Source organism: Alosa sapidissima, chromosome 23 (genome assembly GCF_018492685.1).
Source record: "Alosa sapidissima isolate fAloSap1 chromosome 23, fAloSap1.pri, whole genome shotgun sequence".
NCBI classification, from domain to species: Eukaryota; Metazoa; Chordata; class Actinopteri; order Clupeiformes; family Clupeidae; genus Alosa; species Alosa sapidissima.
In genome coordinates, this window is record NC_055979.1 from 16,944,410 (window position 1) to 16,960,815 (window position 16,406).

The 16,406-nt window shown below is 43.9% G+C and overlaps 1 protein-coding gene across 1 annotated transcript in view; it reads right to left on the bottom strand.

Annotated features, from left to right (window-relative positions):
* filip1l (filamin A interacting protein 1-like) overlaps positions 1–15,954 on the bottom strand; it is a 74,249-nt gene extending 58,295 nt beyond the window's left edge. The window contains exon 1 of the mRNA XM_042079803.1: positions 15,747–15,954. The gene's annotated coding sequence lies outside the window, so the exon portion shown is untranslated. The remainder of the gene's footprint in view (positions 1–15,746) is intronic.
* Positions 15,955–16,406: the final 452 nt, after the last annotated feature.

Here is a 16,406-nt window from a genome sequence, read left to right on the forward strand (position 1 = left end):
GCATTGTTTTTGTTTTTATTGATGAAAGGGTCTATATGGTGGCCATAAACTGACGCACTTGTGTGTAACAACCTTTAGCATCCTTGGCATCCAGAATGCGTTGCGTTCTGTTGACCAGGATGGAAAGCTGATAAATATAGGGGCCTATGTCCCATGTGTGATGTTTGATGATTTGAAGTAAAGCTGGGTTAATTGCTGAATATATCTCTATTATTGATCTCCATCGTTTTCCATTTGATTTTCTTTCCTTTACTCTCTTTCTCTTTCCATTTTCTCTCTCGCTCTCTCTCTCCCTCTTAATTCAATATTCAAAAGACCTTTACTAGCATGACTGAATTTGTATTGCAAGTATATTCTGTATGTTTATAAAAAAAACAGAACAGTACAACAAACATGGCTCAGAGCAGTATTAGTATTTCTCTCTCTCTCTCCCCCCACACACACACACGCTGTACTGGGAACACATTGGACTGGACACATTGGCAAGGAGGAAAGGCTTCACAGGTTGCCGAGCAGCGTGTGGCTTTGACAGAGGCCTAACAGCAAGGGATTAAGAGGTGAACGAGGTTACACATCCAGTCACAGTCTGTTGGGGTTTGTGTCAGACCTTCCTTGATACACACACACAAACACACACACACACACACACACACACTCAAACCTCTTAACCACACACCTCATGACACTCTGTTATCTCTTTTCTATTCTCCAACATGTGACATGCTAGGCCTATCATACGATTGTATATCTATGCTGTCTGTTGTCTATGTTGTCTATTGTTATGTTTCATAGGGAGTCTCAAGAGTCTGACATCGTATCTAGCACCTCTACATTCTTAGAAAATCATTCTTAGCCCTCAGCTTGTTAGCTTGTTAGCTTGTGGCTGCATCAGCCCTCTTAGCCCTGAGGTCTTCCCCTTCGAGAAAGACACCAGCCCCTTGACAACACCATCACACCTTCTGTCCTCATCATATGATGGAGAAATGATATATGTAACTCAGTTATTCCATACATGTAAAAAAGGGAGACATGTGTAGCAGTGTTTACATGTGCCAAGTGCTGCCCCCTACTGTTTACCCGCTGTAATCTGATTTAGAACTGCTGCATAGTGTAACAACTGTCTCGAGACTACGCTGTTGGTTAAATGACAGATTACCACAAGCTTAACACAAATATACGAAAAGCACAACTCCCTTCACACCTATCTATCAGTTTAAATAAGCAATCGTCAAACTAATTTCACAGAGGATATTGGACAAAACAACCTGAATTTGTGATGCCAAAACATGGACTACCCACACTCGAGTGGTCTGGTCTCCTCTGTGACACAGCTTGAGTCGGGCGAGAGAGAGCCCCACTCATACATTACCGTTATTGATTTGCTGCATGCACGCAATCAGCCGCCTCAAATCGCAAGCACATGGGGCGGCCGTTTTTATTAGACAAAACTCATCATGGGGCCTCTTCATCAAAAGCACTCCGAGGCATTTCAAAGCCACTCAGAGATGCAGCATTTGGACAGCTGCTGTTTGTCTGAATAGAAACGGCTCTGTGGGTTTTCTGTTTCATAGCTATGGCGAACATTTAATTTTTCAGGTGGTAAATGGCCTTAGTAATGACTTTCAGAGTTGCAGAGAATTGCACATGTACGCTTTGTTAAGGAAAATCGTAATAAAATGTAATGACATATATTCAGTCAACCTATACGGCCCCCTAAGAATATGTTAATGACTATTCGTACTACTTAACGTAGATCAGTGCTTTGAGTTTCAAAACAAATGGCCATAATCTCTTGCAAACACAAATGCAACACAGAAGCAGAGACACGTACACACACACATACACACACCATGGGCTCTTACAATGTACGGCTGCACACAGACACATGGACACACACATGCACACACACACACACACACACACAGGGACACACACACGCACACACACACACACACACACACAGGGGCACACACTCTCTCACACACACACAGGGACACACATACTCACCACACACACACACACACACACAGGGACACACTCCGGACATATACTGCTGTGAGCTGTCTGCATGTTTTGTGTCTCAGTTTGCCCTTATTAAGCCTGGCTGCTTTGGCACAGTGATCCCCTTTCGGCATTCCAGCGTTGTGTTTATGTGCCCAATGCTGCATGCGGATGATCACCCTGTAATCCATGCCACTCCATGGCCCACCGGCTATAATTAGGGTCACTCAATCCACCCCCGACAGCTCTGAGGCTGAGGGGGCGATAGACGGTCCACCCCAGCAAGGCATCCAGCAGGGCAAAGCATGGGAGCCAAAAACTACCACTGGAGGTCCAGTCCTGTCTCTGCATTTCTGTGTAACAAGCAAATCAATGCAATCTCTCTCTCTTTCTTTCTCAATCTCTCTATCTCTCCCTCCGTCTCTCACAGTACACACACACACTCGCACACTACACACACACACACACACACACACACACACACACACTCACTCACTCACATGCACGCACACACACACACACACACATTCACACACACACACACACACACACACACACACAGTAAAGAACAGGGAATAAGGAAAGCAGTTCTCAAATTGATGGCCTCAGTCTTAGCTGTCATTTGGAATGCAGATATTTTCAAAGCTGCTGCTCAATCTCCAGAGTGCTTTTAAAGAGCGCCTGTAAAACATGTAATAATCTACGGCACACGGTGAGGCCTGAAAGCTCTAAGTGAATGAGAGTAAATGGGTAAACTTGGGGGAGGGGGGGGTGGACACTAATACCATAATGAGCTGAGACACGCTTGTGGCTGCAGGGTCAAGTGTGTTTTCTCATTAGTCCGTGATTCATGTCCTCGTGTCCGCAGACGCAGACGAGAACCCCACCATGAGACGGACGCATAATTAAACGCCCGGATCCATTAGGCGTCCAGTGCTGCCTTTAATCAAGCTAATTGCGCCTCCGCCAGGCAATAAAAAAGCTACTGCAAGTACATACATCTCATTGACTAGCCGCTAATTAGCTCCTGATACTCAGAGCTAGAGTCGATGGTCCTAGTGGGGAAAAAACAGCATAGATTTGACCACTGTTTTGCTTTCACTGCCCACATGGCTCTCTACCTGTCTGTCCATCTCATATATTTTCCTTCCTCTCTCTTTGCTGTCTGCACATTTTTTTTCCCTGTTTCTATGTAATGTTTCCATTGCAATGCTTCTCACCTAACCATCACTGCATGAGAGGTATAAAATCGTAGGTGATGCAGCTGTATTGTTGCTTAGTAGCACAGCAGCATAGCAAGGCATGGAGATGAGTCCTTTGAAGAGTAAAGTCTCAAGTGTACTCCCGCGATTGCTGTCTGTGCACGCTTGCTGTGCGTGATGCCAATGTTAACATCAACACAGCTCGCAGGGGCTACTACATGCCAACAAAATGCTTGGACATTTGGACTCAGTACTCAGCGCTCATTGACTGGGCATGGACTCCTCTCCAGGAGAACCCCATTGAATAACCATCACTATCTGACCAGTCCAGTGTGCTCTGTGGTTATCATAGGGAAAGCATCTCTCCAAATTGCCTCATTCTTATCCCTAAATGACTCAAGCACCATCACCCAACACATTCCAGGACATCTACAAGATGTTTTCGCCTAGGCAACAGACAGCAATGATTAGGCAACTCTGTGTTCCTTGTTCCACGTTGATAAGTGAATAGCCAGAATGCTATGTGAAAATGCAACGCATAATCAAAGAATTCGGAGTGCTTTTGCTCATGTGACATGAAGCTGTGTGTGTGTGTGATAGTATGTCCAGACGTTAAGGCTCCCTTAAGGATCTCACCCTATTTGTGTGTGTGTGTGTGTATCCTATAGTCTAAGGTTCAGCTTTCCTGCTTTTATCTGTGGGATCAATAGGGTCATTTAGACATCTGTGGGAAACATATTACTTCCTGAGGATGACCAAACAGCCCAGGGCAATTTCAGCACTGACAAGCTGTCTGGAAACTAATGGATGCCGATTCACTCCCTTGATGCCAATCAGTAAATCTGTGAGAGTGCTCCAATTGATTTTTATTGTCTGTCTGGGTATGCATTGATCAGCTCTTGAAAACCACTCATTGTAAAGACCAGGAGACTGATTTGAAATGGATCCTGCATGTATATTAAATGTTTCACATTTCATTTGAATACCTGAGCAGCATTAGGAATTGAGGTAATTCCTGCCATAATTCATTCATTCATTTAATTATTTACTCATTCAGCATTATGGGACCCACTTTCTTTGGATAGCTCACCTTAAAACTATGTACTAAGTAAGTACTATGAAGAATGAGGTATGTGCTATCATTTTAAGGAATATGTTTTGGAACGGGCCTGCTGATTCGAGCCTTTGTTCCTTGAGCAAGGCACCTAACCCCTCACTGCTCCCCGAGCGCCTCTGTTGATGCAGGCAGCTCACTGCACCGGGATTAGTGTGTGCTTCACCTCACTGTGTCTTCACTGTGTGCTGAGTGTGTATCACTAATTCACGGATTGGGATAAATGCATAGACCAAATAAGCCTTTGAGCTTAGTTTTCATATAATGTAGCCTATTGGTTTCTGAGTAATGGTTCAAAAACATTTTTTCCAGTTTGTTGACTCAACAAGGGGTTATATTGCTGTTTGCAAATAGCTATATGTCTTATACATTACATTGATATATGACTGTATTGTAACTATTCCATATGTAATACATAACAGTCAATAATGAATCAAAGGACACTGAACATTATGGTGGGGCAGCCGTGGCCTACTGGGGCTTGTTTCTAGAAAGCGTCGTTTGCTAACTTGCGTCGCAACCTTGGTAGTTCGCTCCATCGTTCTTGGATTTGGTGTTTCTAGAAAAGGAAGTTCGAACTCTCAATCGCAAACAAGGATGCAAAGTTTGGTCGTTTGAACTACTGCCCCTAGGCAGTCGTACTTTAGTCGTTCCTTGGTAGTTCCTGTTGGAGTCCGGAGCGCCTAACCAAAAATCACAACCGCCAAACCAAAAATTGCGAAGTGGATGTTTATCTCGTGATTCAATGATTGATCTATCCTGTAGCTTAATTTTGATTAAAGGAGAATTCCGGTGTGATATTGACCTAAAGTGTATTGAAATATGATACCGAGTGTGAACGTATGTCTCATAGCCCATCTCGGCTTGTCCCCTGCACTCCAAAATCTGGCGCTAGTTAGCCGATGCTACCAACAGCTTTTTCAATAGTGGTGCTTCGGCATCGGGCTAGCCATGCAAATAAATCACTGTTTTACACCCATTTACGAGGCTCAATGTATCTCCACATTTCATTGGTAGACTTCCGAGGGCCCTGACATTTAAAACGAGACATTGAGAACTTTGAAAAAGCACTGGTAGTTTACTTACAAGACGATTTATACAGACAGTATCTTCACGAAGTTTAGCGTTTGCAGCCATCTTGAATTTAGTCACGATAAGTCGAGCAACGAGTAAGAATGAACAGGTATGATAAGGGATCAGATTCCAAAAATAATTCAGTGGAAATGCATGGATTCCAGTTGCTGCTACTGGAAGAAACTGGAATCCATGCATTTCCACTTAATTATTTTTGGAATCTGATCCCTTATCATACCTGTTCATTCTTACTCGTTGCTCGACTTATCGTGACTAAACTTCGTGAAGATACTGTCTGTATAAATCGTCTTGTAAGTAAACTACCAGTGCTTTTTCAAAGTTCTCAATGTCTCGTTTCAAATGTAATCAAATTACTAAATATGTTTAGCTATTAGTAATCATGCAGATCATAAAATACTATAAATAATGATCAATATACATTTATAGTTTATATGAATTCCAAAATATGAAAAAGAAACCTATGGCAACCATCACTTTCTATGTGTGTGTGTGTGTGTGTGGAGGGTCAATCAAATTCTATGATTGCCACTGATGTGAATGATCTCACAAATCACACAAACCAAATCAAATATAAAAAAAATTGCAGTAGTATCGAAATCGAGATTCTTCACTTGCCGTTGTATTGAAACAATAATGTTGGTATCGTGACAACAGGAGTTATGGATGTGTCCCCACCAAAGCTGAGACCAAACCTACGCCCTTGACGGCGCATCATCATAAAGATACATTTGATCTGCATCACGCCCCATTTTAGCAGAAAACATGTTAACATTATATCATTGAAAGACAGCTAGTAATCACACGTTGACGTTACATCTAGTTATTAATTCACAGGACATTCAATCATTTTACTAACACGGCAGTTATGAAGAATTGTGTTTATGTAACTTACTCATGTCGAAACGAAGTACATTACCAACCTAATTCGTTTGCAATACCCCATGTATTATACAAATTTAGCATGTACACTTACCATAATATCCCATGCAAAACGGTTAGCTTGCTAGCTAGCTAACTGTGGAACTTCAGTATAACATAGCCAATTATCTCACCTCAAGTGATAGAATGAATGTGTGACTTATGTTTAGTTGATGTTATGACATGTAAAGTTAAGTTTGCTGAACTTAATTATAGTCAGGCACAAGGGCAGTTTGACTGTGCCTATCGATACATTCGTGACACTCCTGTTAGTAAACTGGAGAGAGCAAAACATAGGAACATGGTCACATTAATCCCATAAACACACAGACAACTCTTACACCAACCTTATTTTGTGCCTTTTATTCATGTTTGTTTCAAGATTTAGTAAGTTTACTATAAGCACGTTTCGCTCTCCACTTTGATGCAGCATAGATTTCCATTTTATCAGTCATCAAAAGGGGGCGTGTATGCAGCACATACAACGTTCCATTCCATTCGTCAGTGTGTATTGTTTAGTTTCCGGTCTGGCTAGATCGGTGTGGTGTTGTAGTTGTTCTAACGTTACTAGTTGTTGCAACAGCATGTGAAAAATTACACCAAAATGAACGTTAATCTTGCGATAAAAAAATTGACGCCGTTAAAATAGGTTTCCGTTAACGCCGTTAATAACGGGTTTAACTGACAGCACTAATTATAATCTTCACAGACTCTTACAACAGCAGTGATAAATGGTGTAGTGGCTAAAGCAGATGACTTGTTATCCCAACGATGTAGGTTCGATTTTCTTATGATGTGAGATTGTCCTCTTGCTTCTCTCTACCTGCAGGTGAACTAGTGTGACACGTAGATTCAATTGTTTTTGACTGATGTATTGTACCTATGTTTTATATAGGCCTACTTACAATAGGTTTAGGTTTTTGCAGATGACAATGACAATGCCAGCATTAATCAGTCGGTTTAAATTAGAAAAATGTCAACATAGGCTGTGGCAGAGAATTTCTAGGGGGTGGGGTATTACACGTTGCCACTGTTTCCACCAATGATATGTATCGCTGCATCATCAACAACGTTGTTGGAACTACAGTGTTCGAACGTCGGAGGTAGCGAATTGCGACACAGGTACGATGCTTTCTGGAAACAGGTGTAACAATGGCGTTGTTTGGTCGCAAGTTGCGTCGTACCATGGTGGTTGAGCAACGTCGTTGCTAACTTTTCTAGAAACGACCCCCTGGTTAGCGCTTCGGACCTGTAACCGGAGGGACCAGTAGGCACGGCTGAAGTGCCCTTGAGCAAGGCACCTAACCCCTCACTGCTCCCCGAGCGCCTCTGTTGATGCAGGCTGCTCACTGCACCGGGATTAGTTCAGTTCTAGTTCAGTTCTGGGCCCCGTGCCAGGGACCCTCACCGCAGTATGCAACCACGCCGTCCCATGCCTCTTCGGCCGCTAAGCCCTCTCCAGGGTTGTACATGCGTCACAAAGCAGGACCGCTACACACACACACACATGCACACACAAACACACACACAGGCCCCACACAGAAAATAGACCGATAATTGCCCCCGCTATTTCAGGAATGCCAAAGGGGAACAAGGGCACGGAGACAAGCTAAGCCCCCCTCTTGTCAATTTTAGGAACGGTCCCTGGCGACGTGAGGTAACAGGGGTACAACAATGGATGAGGGGAGGGGGATTTAAATATGGAGTGAATTCTGGGGTAGCGTTAGTGCAGAAGGGCCTGCTGGCCTGGATTTGAATTCACTCACTCAAGTGTTTAACGGAACTATGAGCTACATCACAACAAACAAACCCAAACAACAAAAACGGCAAGTCCCGGTATGTTAGAACAGTGTTTCTCAAAGTGTGGTCCGGGGACCACTGGTGGTCCGCAAGCTATCCCAAGTGGTCCGCGAGCAGACGTGGTAAAATATGATATAGATGAGTTGTTTGCAATATTGAACCAACTTGTATGTAAATCCAAACAGTTCTGCAACACTGTCTATGTAAGATATGCCAGTTTAAATCATATGAATCCTCTGACACAATAAGCAAAGTGAAAATACAATAAGCAAGGTGGTTCAGTGAGTAGGCCTATTGTGCTGATATACTGTTGAAGTAGGTCTAATCTATTTTTTTTTAGCTAGGTGGTCCATGCATTTTTTATTGGTTAAGTGGTCCTCCATCTGAAAAAGTTTGAGAAACACTGTGTTAGAACAGTGGGTGATGCTGACATCATTATTTCCACTGTGAATGCTAGGAATGGAAAAACTGCTGACCTTTCTCTTTGATGCTTGACAAAATTACACCTGATAATTCATACAGTGCAACGCTATTTGCGTCATCAGTTATGAATATGCCAATGTCAAGAATGTGACAAATGTACACTTTAAATTGGGACTAATGGTTACCTCAATGCATTTACACAATTCCACCAAGAATTACACCAACTATCAACTTGTATGAACAAAACTAATAACATGAATCTTTATTTGGGTTTACAAAACTTTGTGAATGAAGTGTTCCATAACAATCCTCAAAGATGATTACAGGCCTTGATTCATGTGAGTGAATGTAACCTTGATGTCAAACACAACCTTTACCCTTTTCAGAGACCTCTGTAGGCTTACACATTTCAATGTAGAAGGTCTCATAAAATATTGATATAGTGTGTAACTTAGATACATAATAGCCTGGCTAGCGTCAATGAGACGTGGTCTGGGAACGTTCATTTTCTCGTATTTGAAAAAAATGCCCAGATCCGTTTATTGGGTGCCACGGATGTCTATCAAATGCGTCTGTGCATAGCTCATCATCGTCTTGCTTTCCCCCCTGTTCTGTGATTGGTTCCCTATCTCAGGCGAAAATTTGCTCCATGGTCTCCAGGCTGCCTTAGCAGCGTGAATCAAATCGCGCGCAAGGCAGCATGGGAACACCCAGGCTAGATACATAAAGCCATTGTCATAAAATGAGTTAAGAGGGCTACTGTATACGATCCCATAGGGTCATTATCAGTATAAAAAGAGAAAAGCACTGGCTAGTATTGGATGGATACTCTTCTATGCTGTTTATGGACCACAATGTTCCAACTCTCTATATAACCACAGTAGAAGCCAAAGGCAAGAAGCCCTGCAGCGCACAGCTGCACAGAGAAAGTACATATACAAACACACGCACACACAAGCATAATTCAATTTACAGTGAGATGTGCTGTCTGTTTCTATGGCTTTTCTGACACATCAACACCTAGTCGGGAATATGTCCCCCCACCCCAACACCAGCACCACCACACACACACACACACCAGGGTTGTGCACAATTCGAATTGCAATTCTGCTTCCTGTTTACTACCTATATTAAAATGCAAGTGAAATTCAAGAATTGAATTGGAATTTAAGAGCCAGTTTCAGATCAATTCTGGAATTTTGCACAAGACTGACACACACACACACACACTTACACATGGATACCATACATCCCCATACACACACTAACCATAAAAAACTGAAATCTCCTCCACATGCTTTCTCAAACACTGTATATGAGTATATATGCTCGCTCTCTCTCTCTCTCTCTCTCTCTCTCTGTCGTAACATCTGCCCATGCCGAGATCCAGTCTGTCCACAGATGGACTGATGGATGCTGCAGTGGGCTTAAGACTCTGAAACACTCCAGCTTGGATTCCACTGGCCTGACGAGGGCGGACATTAAAGAGAGAAGCTTTCATCTGCTGCTGACTCCTTAATGCTCCCCAGACTAGAGAACCATCAATCTCTCTATCTCTCTTTCTCTACCTCTCTTTATCTGTGTGTGTTCATGTTTGTGTTTTGTGTGTGTGTGTGTGTGTGTGTTCGTATGTGTGTGTGTGTGTGTGTTCATGCTTCTGTGTGTGTGTGTGTGTTCGTATGTGTGTGTGTGTGTGTGTTCATGTTTCTGTGTGTGTGTGTGTGTGTGTGTGTGTGTGTTCGTATGTGTGTGTGTGTGTGTGTGTGTGTTCATGTTTCTGTGTGTGTGTGTGTGTGTGTGAGAGAGAGAGAGAGAGGTCTGTGAGAGAAGAAGAGAGAGAGAGGTTTTTGACCTCCTCAAAGCGAGAATATGTGGCACAGGTGTTTGGGTGAATCCAAATGTGCAATCATGCTTGCTGAAGGGGAAAAAAAGCCGGGGATCCTGAACTTGCCAACTTATCTGCAGATCTCGATTGGTTCTCTTTTGCTAGCGCTACCATATGCTCATAGATGTTGGGAAAAAGAGTAAGAAATAAATACCGTATGTTCCGGACTATAAGTCGCACTTTTTTTTCATAGTTTGGCTGGTCCTGCGACTCAGGTGCAACATATATATATTTATATATATATGTTTTTTTTTCTCTTCATGGCACATTTTTTTACTGGTGCGACTTATACTCAGGTGCGACTTATAGTCCGGAAAATACGGTAAGTAAATTAAACGTATTTAAATATAGCAAGTATGTGAATGTGCAGTGGTTGTCCATGGTTGGCGGGGGGTGGCTTGGGTTCTCAGCTTGAATGTTAGCCCTTTCTGATTGGGTAAAAATAGCGCTCCTTTCCCAGAGCCTCCTGCAGTGACATTCTGTGAGGAAACAGGATCCGCTCCGATCTAAAACGGACCTTCAGCCCGCAGAGGGGAACGTCACGGACAGCCCACTTGCCCTTGATGCCTCCACATAGGAGCTGCAGAGGAACGAATGGGACTGAGGTGGACACACACACACACACACATGGTCACTAATGCACTCCCACACACACACACATGGTCACTATTGCACTCCCATACACACACACACATGGTCACTAATGCACCTCCATACACACATATGCGCACACACACACACACACATGGTCACTAATGCACTCCCACACACACACACACATGGTCACTATTGCACTCCCATACACACACACACATGGTCACTAATGCACCTCCATACACACATATGCGCACACACACACACACACACATGGTCACTAATGCACTCCCACACACACATATGCACTGGACCACATTCCTTTATCGAACACCCCACTTACCCAATCAGCGTTGCACTAGGCATAGAGAAACTTGCAACCATGCCATACCAAGATGGAGTGATATATTGTCCAATTTTGGCATTAATGGAAAATATGCTTGTCAAAGAATAATTGCCTTGAATTAAAACCAGTTGCTTACAACTTCAGTCTTGACTTTAGAAAAACAAAGGATTCCAAAAGTCTAAAGTTTTCTATTCCAGCTGCTCCAATTGTAATTTAAGTTGTGTAATTGCAGTAACAGTAATTAGCAATGTGCAGTATATTTGTTCAAAAACACTTACTTTTACCTGTATTAATTTAGCAGTCACTTTTATCCGAAGAAACGTACAAAAATGATGTATATTATTCAAGCTACAGTGCAGAGGAGACTTTAGGTAGCAATTTATACCACATCAATGTCAGTCAATACTACTGTATTACCAGAGGATGTGAGTGCAGAAGTAGCATCATCTTTGCATCATCTGCACTTTCAATAATGAAAAGACATTGTGTCTCTAACAATCTATTCAAATGGGATTAACACGCAAAACCACAGCCAGGCCCGTGCAGGCCCAGCCCTTGTCTGTGGAGAAGATGGATGGAGTGTTAATGTTTCGGCTGGCCAGCATCTTGGCTACACTTCACAAAGGCCTCCGAGGCAGCGCAGGGGTGGGAATATCAGGCTGGCCCCGGCCTGTCCTGTCCCTCTGACCGTGCCAGGGGCTTGACACTCCCATGAGTACAGTATGATGAGATTACAGACGCCTCGAGAGGGAGCACTAAATCACTTGTGTGTGTCGTCAACAGACCCCTTAAAGCCAACACACCTGATCTTTCATGTCTGATGCTAAACCGCTTTCCTGAACACGGACAAACCCTGTCCACAGAGGGTTCGGCAGGTGGTGCCTGAGTAACTGTTGATAAAGTGTTGATAAGTGAATGGTTGGCAAACTGTTTCTAAAAACATCTCTATATCTTAAAGGCTGTAATGTAATAATGAGGGAGTTGGCAAACAACTTTCCATATGGTTCTCTTAAATACTATGTGGAGGAGTGAAGACAACCGTTTGTGTACTTGATGCCAGGCTGCTAATCCCACTTAAACTGTCTCGAGTTATCTGTGATTAATGCTAGTTGGGTTTATAGCCACATTGCCCCACTTCCCCCAAAATGTCAATCACGCTAACAAGATGGCAGGGCTTGCCAAGTCCAGGGGTACACCAAACTAACCAATCTGAGCAGCCCTAAAGCATAATATAAAAGGCAATTAAATCTGTGTCTCCTATTAAGTTTTTCCTCAGTGTATTACAAACACCCCTATAATATTCCATTATAAAATGGGATAATATATTCACAGTTAGTCAACAGCACTGAAAACTGAACAAAACACGCCAAGAAGGGTAATGAAGAACTGGCAGATCTACATTTCATTAGATTTTATTTAATTTCATTAGTGGTGTTGTGGTGCCTCTGAATTTTGGTGATGTTTTCCTTTATTGACTTATAATTTTTCACCATTTACTGTTTTGCAGCTGAAGGAGTTGGAGGACATGGGGAACATCCAGTCTGCTGGCTCCCTGATGTTTTTACTTCTAAACGCCTGCCTGGAATACTTTCCCCTGTGCCCCCCCCACACACACACACACTATGACCCTGCACTGACGTAGAGAGGCCTGGAGCTCTCCGATCTGTCTCGCACCCCGCCGGGCAACGTGCCACCACTCCCATGCTCCCTGGGGCTCCTCTCCCTTCCCCATCTCAGTCCATGCCCCCCCCCCCACACACACACACACACACCTCTATCCACCACCCCACCAGGCTGCGCATCCGACAGCTTGCGTGGGGGCCTCCCCACCAGTTTGTACGTCCTTAAAGGGATTAGATCCAAGAGCTTTGATTCAAGCCCGTTTGCCTGGGATTCCGAGGCCCGCTAAAACGGTGAGCAAAGGCTGCCTCTATGTCTCTGCAAGTCTGCATGTTTGTCTACAGGAGCGGATTAGCCCCAGGCTTAATGTGGACATGTTACTGGGGATCAGACTGCAGTGGAGAGCTTAGGCGAGAGTAGACAGACCACCAGGAGATGGAAGCAAAGTCGCAGATTGTTTCAACTGTGATAAAGTCATTGATGTGCTGATACTTTAGTGATGTATTAAAGCAGCATTATCAATGTTTACAAAAGTACACTAGTGCTGTCTGACTGCAACATATCTACAACCAGATGAGTTTGCAATTATATAATTCCAACCTACTGCAAGCACTTGTTGTATCCATGCAACTTTATTCCCCTCTATTGCCTTGCTGTACTGTCGAAAATAAAGCATTCATTGCAGGTGGAAAGTGTTAGTTTTAGGCAAGGAAGAACCAGTTGAATTCTGTATTGGATCTGACTAACAGGGTAGATTCTGGCGTAGATTATGTTGTTTAACAAATGTATAAAGTGTGCACTGTCGCTTTAAGACAGTCGCTTTAATTCACGTTTATTTCTCAATGATCTTCTGCTCCGCTATGGCTAGTGCTGTACCTACGGCTGGGCCCTCTCACAGTTTTTAAATGGTCAGTAGTGGGAACTACTGTTGCCTTCATGATTTCCTTTTAAAAGTTTCTTATAAGAAGCACATATCACTTATCAACAATGACAAGCCAGAACCTGCGGCTCTCTTTCCCTCTCGTGAGTGCAGACGCGTTCCCAATTAAATGGATCGCATAATGTTCACGTTAGATCTGCTGCAAAGGAGATAACTAAGAGTTAACTTCGTTTAACATGATGTTATCTCTATTTAACATGATGTTTTGACATTGACATTGTAAACGTTCTCTAAGGAGAGTGAAAAGCAGTTTGCAGTAAAGCTAACCAACTATCGCAGGAAAAAAAATAGCGAGCAGCCTGATAACCAAATGAAATGCTCGGCGGGCCGGATGAAAGTGCTTGGCGGGCCGCAGTTTGCCCACCCCTGCTCTATGTGCTCTTCCAGTTGCAATTGATTCTAGTCTACATTTGTTTGGAGAACTCACACTGAGACAGAGATGCAACATAGAGTTCTGTACAGTACACAAGTACAGAAGGTACAGTAAGTCTGCAAGATGCTGTCACAGAGTTTGTGTAAGCTGCACCTCAATGTGAGCACCACCACTGATGCATTCATTAATTCAGCCACCAATCCTTTATTTAACTGGGAGTCTTCGCCATCTCACTCTGTCTTTCTCTCTCTCACTTTCCTCTCCTTTGCAGCACTGTGCCCCTGTCTCTTGTCTTGACGCAGGCCTCCAAACGCAGCCGGCAGTGAAGCGCCTGAAACCTGAGGCCCGTGTCATTCTGTGACCCGCACTGTGACCCAGTGGGGGCGGGGAGGGGCTTAGGGCTGTTTTGAGGTGATCTGAAATGAAGAAGGGGTCTATTGCCTCAACATGCTTGCCTCAGAAAAAGCACCTAGCTTCCCTAGCACCTAGCCCCCCTCCCCCCTTGATAAAATATGCCTGTGGTCACTGGCATAAGGAGGCTAGCACTGCCTGTGCTTTATACAGTAAGCTATCAGTTCCTAATTGCCAGGTAATTTATTTGCATTGAGCAACATGATGCAGGACTGTGGTTGAACAAGCCCTATTGAGTTTTATGCATGTTGGGTATTTAAGAATCTGACCATATGTCCAGCTGTATTGCTACCGTATAATGACGGGATAGAGTTTCAAAAGTCACTCGGGTTATTTAACCATGGCTAGAGCTGCATGTCGCCCTACAATGTGTTGCATGAAATACATAAAGAAACAATTCAATAATATAAAGAAAAACAAATGAACAAGCTAAATGACTGTGCATAATGACATAAAATCAGGCTTGAAAAGTGCTTGTAACATTCTGCTTTGCCATGTCATGTACAGGGAATGGTCAAATTCAAAGCCAAGTCGTTAACATTCCCCATCATATCAAGGTTAGGGAGACAGCAGAATGCACAGATAACCGCCGCGATGACAGTTTGTCCTTCATGCACTAAAAGCATGACTGATATGACAGCCTGAGCAATGCAACACTAACTGACCATAAAGCCCTCACAATTACGGCAGTTCCACAGCTCCCCTCTCCCCCTCCCTCTCTCTCCAATAACCACCACCTTAAAACAGCACAAATCAAATCTGCACCTTCCTAAAATGATTCCATAGGGTGACAGACTTGATGCTAACAGTATGCAGTCAGTGTGCCAAATGTTTTGCAGCGTTGAGTCATAAAACACAGGAAATAGAGGAAATCAAAAGGGAATCAAACAAACCTATGCAGTAGCATTCTGATACAAAAAGAGTAGTTGTGGCAGTGAAACAGACCATGATGATGATGATGGTGCTGGTGATGATGATGAGGGTAATTTGTAGTGCCAGGCTGTCGCATTAGGGACAGACTTACCTCTCAGAGCAGGCTTGCCGGTGAATAGTCCTGAACCGGTGTGCGTCTCTCTCTGTGTGTGTGTGTGTGTGTGTGTGTGTGTGTGTGAGGGAGAGAGAGACAGTGTGCACACGTGTGTCTTGCTCTCTCCGTCCTCTCCGCGCCGGCCGGGTATGGACACGTTATCCAGTCAAGTGCTCCTGCCTGGCTCTTTCCCTCCTCTCTGGATTTCTTCGTCCTCCTCCTCCTCCTCCTCTTTATTCACCCCTCCCTCTCCCTTATTCTCTTTCTTTTCTCCCCACGCTTGTCTCACCGGCACAGTGTCCTCAGTTTGCCTCAGTTTAGGTGGAGTGGGAGAGACTGACAGAGAGGAGAGGAGAGGAGAGGAGGAGGGGTGGAGAGTGAGGAGCAGGAGGAGGTGTGGTTTGATCTGAGGGGGTGGCGGTGGGAGGGTGTCGCATGAGACGACAGAGAGAGAGGGAAAGAGAGAGAGAGAGGGAGAGAGGGAAAGAGAGAGAGAGAGAGAGAGGGCAAGTCACTGAGAGCTTCTTCGACCCTGAGCAAGGATCTAGAGTGGGGCTAGAGTGTTTGAGGGAGTGTAAAAGCATTGTCTGTAAGGGCAGAGTGTAGAGCACAGCAAGCCCTGCAGCTCAGGACAAGGGAAGGGATGGATGGAGCAAG